Source organism: Limulus polyphemus, unplaced genomic scaffold (genome assembly GCF_000517525.1).
Source record: "Limulus polyphemus unplaced genomic scaffold, Limulus_polyphemus-2.1.2 Scaffold279, whole genome shotgun sequence".
NCBI classification, from domain to species: Eukaryota; Metazoa; Arthropoda; class Merostomata; order Xiphosura; family Limulidae; genus Limulus; species Limulus polyphemus.
The window spans coordinates 264,231-278,622 of record NW_013665889.1 but is presented as its reverse complement, the minus strand read 5'-3'; the positions used below and the strand labels follow the sequence as shown (position 1 = coordinate 278,622).

Below are 14,392 nucleotides of genomic sequence, written 5' to 3'. Positions count from 1 at the left end.
AACCACTGATGTAGTCTCTCTTCTTGTTATTTTCTCATTCTTCTGTTCTTTTGCTGTTCTTGTATTGCTGCCATCAAATCTGCTAAGTTGTAGTTTGATTTGCCACTTCTCGTTTCCATCTTTTTTTTCTTTTCCATCCCACTCTCTGACACCAATCTGTTACGTATCTGCTTGTTTGTTAATTTTTAGTAGAAATTCTTTCCGAGGAACTTCAGCGATACAAGTCCTTTCTTGATTAAACCAGTTTATTCTTTCTCGATTCAAACGTTTAGTACACAGTCAGGACGTTTCTCATCACTTTAAACTTAACCACTTTTATAATACACGCTATAAATCACAGCGATTCACAATCTCGAATATTTCGCTCTCTACGAGTACAAAACATACACTAGCTCGAAACAGAAACGTAAATTACCCGAAACTCACCGTGACTACTATTTACTTTATAATACATTCAATCTCGCTGGCTTTTCTTGCCAGGCTTATATACTACCAAAGAGGCTACTCAAAAATTCGAGGAGTTCCCTGATAATTTGAGAAACTCAGTCACGCATGCGCTAGCAGGTCACGTGACTTCCGCTCATCTCGTTCAATCTTGTTTCCATCTATCAAATATTCAAGATGTGGAATACTGCTTAAATCTTCGTTAGTAAAAACTGAAGAAAAAGCAAACTTTGATAACCCAACCATCTCATAATCATCAGATATGAGCCTTCCTTTGTCATCCCTCAAGGATCATTCCCCCATTCTAACATTTTGTTTATCCTTAACAATGCTGATTGCGATACAATTCTGTAGATTCACTAAATTAGCGGGCTTATTAATCAAGAATATTGACTACCCTGCAAGTATGTTAAAATGTTGATATATTAGCGTATGAAGTTTAAAGGAAGTGGCAATAAATATTGAGATTATATCGAATTATCGTTAACCTTCCAAGTTCCAACTTACCCTTTGCTCAGTCATGAGTTACTAAAAACATCACAAGATGGCGAGACTAGTAGGAGTAATAGCTAGCTGTGATTGGACACTGACGTACAACACTGAGATAATTACATATCAGTACCCGTAAAGTAGTCCCCATTCTTTGATGCTGCAATTCCAAGAAGCAGTAATGTTGAACTTCTATCACGTAGTATGAAAGAGTGTTATTTTTTGGCGTGAATTGAACACTTATTTGTAAATACATAAAAATTCAAGTGTTGAAGAAAATTCATTGGGAATGTGGCATAGATCGCAGTATCTAGTTGTCTTTGTACTTTATATATTGGTGTGTAATTCGAGTGGTCTTGCAACAGCAAAAGATGAAACACCAAGCAAAGGCCAGGTATGTAGTACTAACATAAGAACAAGAAAACCTTGCGCTATTTTTTGTTTTTTTATTATCGATAAGGTCACAGTACCGTAAGAAGAACAAGAAGCGCGGGAGCATATAGTTCTTTTCTTTGTTTCAAAATGACGACATGGTGCAAGATAAAGTAGATCAGTCTTTATTATTATTATTATTACTAATATTACTGACTAGTGTAGTATTACTATTACTCACCATCCATATACAGCATTAACAGTTATGTGATTATTCTATTTCTAATACCATAGTATTATCAATATCACTTAGTAGTCTAACTTAAGTTTCACAACTTGCTAACTTATAATAATTATTAGTTAATTTTAATATAGAGATTTGTAACTGAATAATATATCATATGTAAATGATGTATAAAGGGTGGTGTGGGCAAAACCACCCTTTGTTAAAAAATATTTTGTCCAAAAATGTTCTTTACATGTTTAAGCACGCACATTACAACACTTTGGCACATTATTAAGTATTAATAAAGAGAATGTGTGTGTCTACGTATGTAATAAACGGTCTGATACAATGTAGCAAAACTGAGAAATGGGACATAAAGCGTTAATCATTAAGAAATGTTTACTTAATATTCTAATGCATTATTACGATATATAACAAAATCTAATTGTAATATAGTTTAAGAGAAAATTATAATAAAAATACACTTTTGATAACCCAAACAGAAATAAAGAACTGGAGATAGAAAAATCCATATACTTCTAGTTGTTCATAATCAGAGGTTTAAACACATTAGTTGTATTAAGTATTGCTCATTCACTGAACTATTAGTATTACATATTTTAAATTTACCTTAGGTTATTAAAGGTAATAAATTTATAAACCTGTAAAAATAGGTGAAAAATTAAAACTGTTCAATTCTTTTGCAGTTTAGAATTATCGTTTCTGAATTTGAGAAAATAGGGGAAAACAAAAATTAATTTTAATTGGTTAAGGTTTCATTGGACAAATTAATGAATAAGGCAAAGTAAAAACATATTTAGCGTCCGGAGTTTTTGAAAAAAATGGAGGAGGAGGTCTTTTTTTTTAAAGATCTTTTAAAGAAAGTTTGCACCTTTTTTTTTTGATTGTTGCTTGTTTCCAAAGGGTCCATGTCAAACAAAATCTTCTTTGTTTCATTTTTTCATAAAAGCTATACAGAAGTTATGACAATTTTTTTTATTCAGAAGTCTTCTTTGTATAGTCGAAAAACGGTAGTTCAAAAAAAAGGAGAAAATCGCCAAATAACGTAGGGAAAGGCGGCTGAAAAAAGGAAGTGGTGAGGACGCTAAACATGTATCTTTTTTTTTACTTGGCGTAATAAGATATAGCACTAATTCTTTCAAACTACCGTAGGTCTGTCATCGCATTTTTCTGTTTTTTGTTGTTGTTGTTTTCTGGGGTGACGCCAGAGACCTTATTATTAACTTGATTAGTCATTACAGATTAATCGTATTGGCAGTGATTTCCTTCTGTGCTCTGTGCATGAGACGGTAATGATTTGTGCGTGTGGAATTGCTTGATATGTCAATTTACAGGAAACGCTTCTATTTTAGAATAGATACCTCGTGGTTTCTCGGAAGATCTGACACAGAAAAAATAAAGTTTACAACAGCAGTAGCCTAGAACGTGTTTAATGAATGTTTTAGAATTACGCAGATGTTCAGTATTCTGTGAGAATATAAGAAGCAAAATTTTTGCTGTAAGAATTTGTTCGTAAAAAGAAATGTGCAAGCAAAGCAATATACTGTTCGATGCATCACGTAACTAATACCAGATTTACTTCCATTTCCACAGGGTCCCCGAAGGTGTTCTGTTTCAAGCGTAAATAAAACCAAAACTAAGAGTAACAAATATTTTTATTTCTTGCTTTTGAAGTTCATATGGCATACTGTATTGTAGCCTACAGAGTGCACAATTCGCTTCGTGATTCATGGCATGCACACGTTTTACTGACGTCACGACAGTACAAATTGCAACGTTAAGCGTCCCTTATGTGACGGCATTTTAGTGTCTACTGACTGACTGACTGACAAACAACACATTGTTGTATGATGGTGCGAGAGGTTAAAACAGGTGACCCCTCCAGGCTACCTTCGCCCCCCTATCTGGTGAAAATTGTATATATATATATATATATTTACCATACAGTTCGACCGTATTAGGTTTAATAAAAAATATACTGTTATTACAATCATTATGTAGTCTGGAGAACTTGAAGTCAATAGTCGTTATTGCAACTTTAAACTTGAAAATGAAGTATAAACATAGACGTAAAATCCCCACTCTGATCTGTGTATTTTAATAACTCGAATTATGAGTCCACTTTCATAACTGTCTGAGACTATAAGAAGCGGAGAAATAGCACGAATTTAATTGTTATTAATCACTGTGTTATTATATAATAGGAGTTTTGCCATAACTGATAATTCAGATCATTGCCTGGAGGAAAACAGCGAAACGTAGAAATATATATGATACAGAGTTCCAAAATGGAATGTGATGAAACTTTAAGGCATTGTTTCGTAAATAATATAGTGAAAACTATTTGTACTCGCTTTAGATGTCAACGTTGTTAATTTTTTTACAATGTGCATTTTAGTTTGCGCTTTGTTGTTTTTTCTTTCTACGTGTACAGTCAGACAATTTTATTTTACCTTAAGCCGCTATTCAACAGTTTCGAAGTATTACATCAACATTTGTGTCTCATGAATTAATGTGTCAAGCTTTGCTAAATACAACTGCTCCATGAAATTTCATTAACGAGTAAGTTAGATGTTTTCCTTGACTTCCCCTAACCACCCAACTGGGTCGAACCATTTTTCACACTGTAAAGGCAGTTGAAGACTTGAACTTTTTTAGGACCTGGACTAAGGAGTATAAAAACTTTTCTAAATACGTGTGGTTATAACGAAGTTTCATTTGTAATGAGGCCGCAGTTATGTAAGCACTTGGTTGTATGAAGTATGTGTAAAAAATAATACATTATCGTATAAATTCAAGTGTGTAATCTGAGTTTTAAATTAAATGTTTTCATCTTGGTGAATATATGTATATAGTGTTACTGACAAGGAAAGGGTGGTTTAATAAAAGTATAAATAAATGCAAGTAACTTGTTTATCATAGCAAGGTAAGGGTGAATGTCCCACTTATCAGACTAGTTATTTTGATGTGGTTTGCAAGGCTAGATGAATATTTTATTTGTTGTACCACGTAGGATGTGCATATAAACAAGCAATTCAAGCTGTAGATTTGTGTTGTCTGTGGTAAAATTAAACATTTGTGAATGACAATTAAGTATACCTTTTTTATTACAAAACTCAGACAGTCTGTACCTCCTCTAGCAAAAAATAAGGTCTAGGTATTAACTACGATTATTTAGTTTTAGGTTTTCGTGTTTGAACCAGAGATATATTTGAGGAAAATGTTTTGGCATTTATTGAAGAACATTCAACATGCACAATGACGCTGGTGTTTAAAAGAAATATAAATCGTCAAATTGATTTGGATATGACTTTTTTGTTGTATTCCACGAGTTCAAACCAAAACTCACTTATATTTACATAAATGCATATTGTAGAAATAACAAAACAATGAATTGTTGTATTGCAAACTTTTTTGTTCGATAACGACTACATTCTTTAAACTAGGTGTATATTAAGAAAGATATTTGTTTGTTTAAAGTGGAGAGAAATCCCCTGTAAACCTGGCTTTTTTTGGTATAAATATTTTATTGCTGATTGTTATCATTAAAAATTAAAATGTTTTATATCATGTAATCGTTCTCTTTTCCATTCCGTGTTTTAAAAAGCGGGAAGTGTACAGATTAACTATTGTATCATTGTTCTTTTTTATTTTTATGGGGATATATTTCTTTTTTTTAATACTATATATATATATATATATACAAAATCCGTATTGAATTCATTTTAGTATGTGATATATTCAACCTTGCGCTGTTTCTCAGTTATCACGCACGAATTAAATGTCCATCTACTGCAGAAAGTGCGAGGCTGAGTGCAATATGCCGAGGCTTTGCGTTTTTCAACATGGGAGAGTACGAAGGAAGTGGGTGTTTGTTGTAGTGTATGACGAGGGAAAACTCGACCTCATCATATTTTGCCATATTGGGTTGATTTTAGATGGCCCAGACGCTCAAAAATGTTTCTAAAAAAATAAAAATTACTTAAAGTTATAGCGTCGAGAATGTCTTAAAACAAGAAGAGAAAAACGACAACATATTTCTAAGGACCTGATGATGACAAAACCTTGTCGAAACGTTGTACATTTGCTGTCATTTAAAATTAAAGTTTTTCTTTATTACCCATTTAAGCCGTCTCCAGCCATTATATTTCTAAGGAGTTAGAGCAACTAGTATATCTTGTTTTTCTTCAGTTTGACAAAGGTTGAGAGTTTTTTCAGTCATTTAAAGAATAACAACTTTATCATTATACATCTGTTCTTAATAGTTGTCATAATGTACACTATTTAAACGTTTAAAACTGTGTTATATTGTTTCTACTTATCAAACCAGTATTTGGTACATGAATTTGTTGTGACAGTGGCAAAGTTGATTATGAGTCCAGTTATGTGGACTTTTGTTTTTCTTTTACAACTGTTCTCAACTAGGATATTTGTTTTTGCAAATATAAAGTAGTAGTTGAAATTTATTATAAAAAAAAATAACTCATTAAATGTTTGAAAATCAGATTTTCTATACTGCAAATATGAACCATTATTGTTCTTAGATTTAACCAGTGTTATCTTGAAATACAGAAAATAAACAGTTTTAGGTATCAGGTAAAGCAGTAAGTGTTAATAAATATAGAGGTAAGTCTGAAAGTATATATACAGATTAACAAAGAATATGTAATTATGTAAACTATAGTGTTGATATTGAAAATATTTTGCAAACATTAAGTTAACTGCCAGTCACTTTTGGTAATTTCAATAAAGCACATCCTGTTAAAAAACTGCTACCCTATAGATAACATGCAATAGTGAAAAGTTATATCCTCTGCATTACGCTTCATCATTTCTGTAGTTTTGGTGGCTTTAATGCTGTGTTTGAGATCATTCAAAGAATGCAATGTAGGTTTATAGACACACATTTAATGAAACCCTTCTAAAATAAAACTACAGTGGTTCGGTCTAGTAAACTTGAATGCCATGAATCATTGAATAGATCATACTGAAGGGTGTGACGAATGTGTAAGATGTGCATAATTAATGTTTCAAGTGGGCAAGTATGTAGAAGATGGTCTATAGAAACACTATCTGTTGTATCTAACAGTTAAGCCTTGATTCTCTAAAAACAGAAGTAGCCTGTCTGAATGTCAAAACCTTTTACGAAATGGGTGCCTCATCCACTTGAAAATATAGTATATTGTAAAAATATTGTGCTCTTGTGTGTACAATGCACAACTTGTGAAGAAATCTTAAATTTCTATAAATATTTTGATCATGGTGGTGTTGGTTTGATCCTCCTTACTTTATGGTAATGTAAGCATGTGATAACATATACACTAAAATACTTCTATGCTAGTTGATGCTTTACTTTGTTTATAAGCCTTTATATTTTATGAATATTAAGAATTCATATTCTCATTCATTTTTGTATTATACAAATATGGAAAACATGATTAAGGAACTATATACCTAAAAATCAATTTTGTTTTACTTCTCAACCCATTTGAATTTCAAGAATAAATGCTCCAATGAACCTTGTCATTGAATTAAAATATTTAGTTGTTTCAAACTATAAAATCATATATTTTAGTTTTTTTGCAGTGTAAATTCTTTTTTTTTGTACAAAGCATAACTTCTAGTTTTGATATTGATAGAAACCTTTGTATAAATGCCATTAAATTGATTTTCTTATGGTTCATTTTACAACTTTTTATCACAAAATTAACAATTCTCTCAAACTGTAGCATATACTTTTAGACAGAAGCTTGAAGTAAGTAGCAACTTACACAGTATTTGAGTGAGATTATACTGTATTTGCAACCATAGGAAAACAATATATAATTAATAGTGTCTGAAATTAATGGAACATTACAATGGAAACTTGTGTACACATATATATGATAATTTATATCAACCTCTTCATGGTTGTTCATTCAACTGAATAAAAGTTCCAACAACAAAAAATGCACATACAAGTGTACATTAAACACCACATGTTTGTTATTGTGGTTGGTGACTTTTGGGGTTGGGTAGTAATTCAATACTTCTGTATATGTAAAGTTAGCTAACCATATCAGTCAGACATTGTTTAAGAGAGTATATTTTCATAGCAGAAACATTTATACACACTAAATATTTTCTAAAGCTCTTATAATTTTTGAAAGGAAAATCTAATAAACATTTCATGCTGTATACTAAAATATACTTAAACTGTCAACCTTCAGTTTGTTTCAACTAATTTGGTATTTAAATATGTGCCTGTTTTAATTCTGTATATCATAAATACTGATGAATTGTAAGTGGAACTAGTAAATTCTTGCTCTTTTTTTTCAAAAAGAAAGATAGAAGTATTTATAGTCAAATACTTTTTTAACATTTTAGGGAGTAAAGTGAGATTATTGAAGGTAATAAAATTTAAAGTAAGTAAAATATAAGACCATTGGTTACTTACTGCTTTACTTATTCAATGGTTAGCAAAACATATGGACCACAAGGAACTATTTGTCCTTTTTAAGACTGTCCCTATACACTCATCTCCTAAGAAAAAGAAAACAAAACCCACCCTGTATTTTTGAGAAAACTATTGATTCCCCTTTTATACATGTCTCTTCTGTGACAACTCATTTCAGAAGCTAACTAACATACTAAGCACACTTCAGCCTAACCTGTTTTTTTTCTTCAGATCTTATGTCCTCTCATTGTATAGTTTCAAAATTCAGCACAACAAAGAAATCTGAGGCCTTTATCCTATCTATTCCCCTATATAATGTTGTACACTTTAATAACATCAGATCAAGGAAAAATAAGTTAAGAACTCTTACTGTATCTCTTAAAAGATAATTCCATCCCTGGAAACATCTTGGTACCCCTTCTTTGAACCCTGTCCAATATGTCAATATCCTTTCTTAAATAAATAGACCAAAATTTTACACAATACTCCAAGTGAAGCTTAACTAGCGATTTGTATAAAGAGATAGTTACCTCTTTTGATTTGTAATGAATTTGTCATAAATATCTACCTAAAAATCTATTACCTATTACTAGTAACAGTGCTTCTTGGATGGCTTGAGAGACTTGTCTTCTACATATGCTATTACCAAGATAATTTTCTTTTATGTTGAATGGGTTCCTATTTATATCAATTGTGTGATCCAAATAATAATAATAATAATTCAAATACCTTGGCTTTCTCATACTGTGGTTAAAAGTCATTTGCCAACTGATCAGAGTCATTCTATAGTACCTCAGTATCCTTAATGTCGCTAGAAATATCCAATAGTTTAATATCATTAATGTAAACAAAAAAGAAACATATTCCCAAACATTGATTCTTGATGCTTGTCACTATAGTTAACAAAGGTCTTGGTCAACTGGATTCTATACATTCTCTCATCCAGCCACCCTTCAATCCAGTCAACTATTCTTTCCTCAACCCTCATTGATGTTTTTTGTTTTGCAAATCTTCTGTGTAACACCTTATCAAAAGATTTTTGAAAGTCTTAAATATACAGTTCTCACACACTGTTATCCAAATAACAAGTAACATTCACAAAAATAAATTATCAAATTCTTAAAGTGAAATTTATTTTACGATGCTATTCTATAGAATGATTTTGAAAGCTTCTTTTATCATACTCTCTAGAATTGTTTTCCAAAAGGAAAGAACTGGCCTATAAATTTCAGGGTGACTCTTTACAACTCTTTAAAAATAAGGGTTACATTAGCAATTCTTCAATCCTGCAACTGTCTTTCAATCAACTAAAAATGAAAGAGATAGGCTTCCAAATTCATGTTTTGATTTAACATCCTTTGAAACACTGAGACAAATATTTTATAGTCCTTATTCTTTAATTGTTTTTAATCTCAAAAGTTTAATACCTACAAATTCAGGTTAATTCCATTATATCCCATAAAATGATCAGGGTTAAAAACATTTCTAACATCACGTCTTTTAAAAATAGATGGGAACATTTATTCAACCATCTCATAGCCTTAAAAACTTGTTGATTTTATAATTGCCTTTTTTAACCAAACCCCTAGCTTTTCTCAGTTTTGAAAATCTTCAATCTTATCTCTCAGATTTAGTAAGCCAATTAGATTTGGTCTATCTCTTGCCATGTTCTTCATTTTTGGAACATGTCTATTTGAAATTAAAAGCAAATTATTTCAAAAGAAAAGTTCTGGATCTGACCCACATCACTTTTTTAGCTATTTATTCAAATCACTAATGATTAATCTTGTCTTACAGCTTTTTTATAAATTAGGAACTAAAACTTAATGTTTCTTGATCTCAACATGTAGCAAAATATCAAGCTTAATTACACAAGGATCACTTCCCCTAACATCCTTCCAAAAGTTTTTTCTTGTTTTTAATTGCAAAGCTGAACAATGGGTTATCTGTAATATGTCTTTTGGATGGATCAAACCTCAAATTCTTGTGTTAAAAACGCTCAAATTTACTGCTAAATCAAAGGGGAAAGCTGCAAATATAAATTGTAGTCAACCATTAAATTATAATGTTGGATTTCTTTTCCTTTATTACTTGACTTTCCACAGGAACTTAAACACAGACCTTAATAACTTTGTTAAGTCCTTTGCTTATTTTTTATTTATTTTTTTTACTTTCATCAATAGCTGTATGGTCTGAAACTTTAAATTTGTGATCATTATTAAATAGATGCTAACAGAATATTTAAAAAATGAATGTGCTGATATATAAGCATGGCATATGGGAGAGTTCTGTGATGAACAAGTTTATCAGTTATTTCTGTCATCATGAAACTACTGTTTGAATTAAGTAAGAATGATAATGAGTGACTAACAAAAACTGGTGCTTAAGCATGGAAGATGGAAAAGCTTAGCATAGTTATTTATTATATGTTTATTATTTATTGTTATACTTGTATACCATGTTCATGTTAAAGAACTCCGTGAACACTGTATATTTTAGGGTTCATTGTCTTTTCTGATTATTACTGTTAAGCTTGTTCTTTAAGAGAGTAAACAAGGTGTCATCTTGAATAAAGTTACCCTAATTTTTGTAACGTTTGTTCGGTGTTATTTCAAAATGTTATCACAATGCATACTTTTGTTTATGAGTAGATAGTCAAATTGGCTCTTGTCTTATGTCCAGTATTATTTTGTTTGATCATATGAACTTTAAGAATCGTTTTTATAATCATCTATTAAAAAGTTAAGTTGTAAAATTACATTTTCAACTTGCAAAAACCATCATTTTTGTAGTTCTGAGTACTCAGTATACTTCTCGCTTCACCATTAGTGGACAGGATCATTCATAACGCACATGTAGACTTAAAGAGAACACAGAGAAGTAATAAATCATAACCAGTATATTGGTTATCTTTATAAGTATTACACACACACACACACATATTTTATCATTTAACTTATGTGTTTACACTATCTGAAAGCGCGGGTCACGGGCGAGATGACCTAATGGTGACGTCGGATTTTGTGAAGTGCAAGTACTCTCATGCCTTGTTTACACCACTTAAGTCTTGGAGGCATCTAAGAGAAGGGGGACACACGCATATACATGATGCGTTACCATTGAGCAAGAATATTCTTTTTAATCTATACTTTACACTATATCCTTACAATACAGGATTGTATAAAACTTCTTTTAGAAAATAATCCGGTAGGCTTTTTTAGTTTTATAATTTTCTCAAACGATTACTTTCTGTAAATTTAAGTTTTGTATGTCATATTAGTTAAGATTAGATAATTTCTGTGATGTTGAGCAGTTTTAGTACTACAACCAATTCAACAGATGCAAAATTATGCATTTCTGTATGTATGATACTACACAGTAATTATCCCTTTATAAAACATTTTTTACCATAACAGTAGACTAACATATTTAACATTATGAATATAAAACTTGTCTTGGGGGGGGGGGGCAGTATACACGTGACAGATGACTCAAATGAGGTATAAAGGTAAAAAATATATATAGCGGAAAAGTAGGTCAGCTTTCATGTCGATCATATGCTGTGCCCCTTTTTAATAACCTTCTAATCTGATTTTTTAATGCATTTTCTCGAACAAAGAAAATAAAACCTTCAGGATTATATTCCACTTCAATTGTATTAAACGTAAAATAGGTTTAAGCTAAAACTTTTGTGTGCAAGTCCATATTATATTCATTCATTCGAAATATTATCGTTTCCATTACCCAAAAAATAGTATATTTTTATCATGAAAACTGTACAACATGATACATGTCTCATATTTTATTGAACTACCATGTAGATCTGTAGTTCGATTAAAGGGGATATTATAATGAATTACGCATTCGTATAAGGTCTCAAATAACCAAATTAAGCCAAATGTAACGTCATAGCTTATCAAGTAATTGGGAGCTACAGAAATATTAGATTGTGCCAACATTTTCGTCTTTTAGGAAAGGTCGGGGGAATAATAATAATAACATAAAAAACAGCAGAAGAGCAGTGCACAAAAAGTAACATATTGTAAGGCTGGAGATGCACGACGAGTTAGAAGAAACCTAAAAGACGCCCCAGAATTTTTTTTATCAGATGTAAATTGAGTTGTGGTATAAGTTACTTCTCATACATTGTCAGTGCTGCCATGGGATTCTTTATTTTGAATATTACAGTAATCGGAACTATTATACCTTCAAACATTTTGACAGACTTTTTATTAAAATAGTTTTATTTGCAAATTCTAGACTTACTGAAGCATAAAATATAGCTCGCAAACTCATGTTAAAAAAATCACTGCACAGATCTACCATTTCTACTCATCCAATTTAAGTGTTATATTTCTGAATACAATTCATCTTAACTGTGTACCTTTCACAGTTTCTAGAAAATTGTCTGAAAATACTATCTTGCTAGGATATGGAATTCATTTTTGGTTCTTGCGGAAACAAACTAAAAGAACTACTCAAATGTAACAGTATGTTAATAATTTAATTCATATTGCGCGTCTTGTAGATCAGTTTCAAGTTTAAGTTCTTTTTTCCTGTGGCCAGGTGGTTAGGGCGCTCGATTTCCAATCTAAGGGTCGCGGGTTCGAATATCCGTCGCACCAAACATGCTCGCCCCTTCAGCCGTGGGGGCGTTATAATGTGACGGTTAATCCCACTATTCGTTGGTAAAAGAGTTGGCAGTGGGTGGTGATGACTAGTTGCCATCGCTGTAATCTTACACTGCTAAATTAGGGACGGCTAGCGCAAATAGCCCTCGTGTAGCTTTTCGCGAAATTCAAAAACCAAACAAACAAACTTTTTTCCTGTTTTGTTATAAATAGTAATTTAACTTTCCATTTCCAATGTATCTCTACTTATTATTTATTTGTGGTTATTTCCATAAATTTACCATGTTTTTACTTACTAGACCGTATTATGTTAAACACAGATGTTAATTAAGGTTATTGTGAAAAACAGAATTTTTAGTGTTTTTTTGTTTTTTTTTTGGTTTATATGCCGACGTTATAAACCGAGGCAATATGTATGCATCAGAGCAGTCAGACAGTAAACTTGGTATTACGAAATTGAAATGGCTTTGATATTTAACACAAGGGTATATTGTCTTACTGCTGTACTTCAAAAGCGGCGTCAGGCGTGGTGCGCATTTCACAACAGTATTATATTTCTTTTTTTTATGCAAAAGTTTAATAAAATCGCGTGAATCACGTGCTCTTCAGAAAAGAGCATGCGTTTTAGTATAAAGTGCATCGTTACTCAAAGCATGAAAATATTGTATGACATTTTGTGATATATGAATAATTGCTGGGCATATTCATATATACCCTTGTTCGCAAATCATCATAAACACTAAGTTATCCAAGAAATAGGCTGCCTTTTGAGACATGCTAGTTGCAGACATATTTGACGTAGTTTCAGAATGGTGTCAACAAAATATAATGTTAAGTTCTCAGCGTTTTATAGTGCTTGCAGTTTTGTAGATTCAATGTTTTGGATTTTTTGGCAAAGCAGAAAGGTCTGGGCCCCGCAAAAATAGAAGATTCGTCGATCTCGTATGTTGGTGTATATCCCAACTGGTGTGATGGTTTGTTCACATAGAATTAGACAAGATACACAGATTTACACAAGAAACCAATCTTTAATTGAGACTTTGACAGATTAAGAAAACAACAGATTATTATACATGGCAAGTGATCGTGTGTTCATATGTGTATCAAAAAACAAAAATAAGGTGTGTGCATGTGTGGCTAGCAAATAGACGAAGACTTTATTAAATAATATGCTCTTGCTAGTGTGTGTGTTCTTCCCCTGTGACTTATGCTAGCATATAAAGAAAATAATCAAAAACAGATAATATCCCCTAAGAAAAAGTTAAAACAATGAGTAAACTCTCACCTTAACCTTACTAAGTAACAATGATACTGTGCATATTAAATAAAAACCTATGTTTCACTATCCTGTGGGGCAACTTGTACACTATTGGTGAAAGCCAAAACACGTCCATAAAAACGAAATGAAAGTTAATTTTAAAGTTATAACATAATTTGAGAAGTTCTTGAAAAGTAAAACTACACAAAAATACAAAAACTGTTACTAATAATCAAAAGTGAGAACTTTGATAAGAGTTCTTTTTTAGGAGTTACATAAATCCTGTTTAAGTCCAAAATGAATCTCTGTTATTCTATTAGAGATCTCTAACATTTACACAGGTAAAATCTAGGAGAAATCAGGTAAAAATATATCTGTAAATTCTAGGTCAGTTCTACTTAAAGTCTGTTGTATCACACCTCACCACTGTACCAGTCTCGGGAATTATAGTAAAAACAGAAAACAAATTAAAATGGTGTATTTAAGTGTTTTACACTCACAAAAAAGAAACCTAT

The 14,392-nt window shown here is 31.5% G+C and overlaps 1 pseudogene; it reads left to right on the top strand.

Annotated features, from left to right (window-relative positions):
- The first annotated feature begins 1,076 nt into the window (after positions 1-1,076).
- The window catches only part of LOC106457001, a 94,097-nt pseudogene continuing 80,781 nt past the window's right edge, over positions 1,077-14,392 (top strand).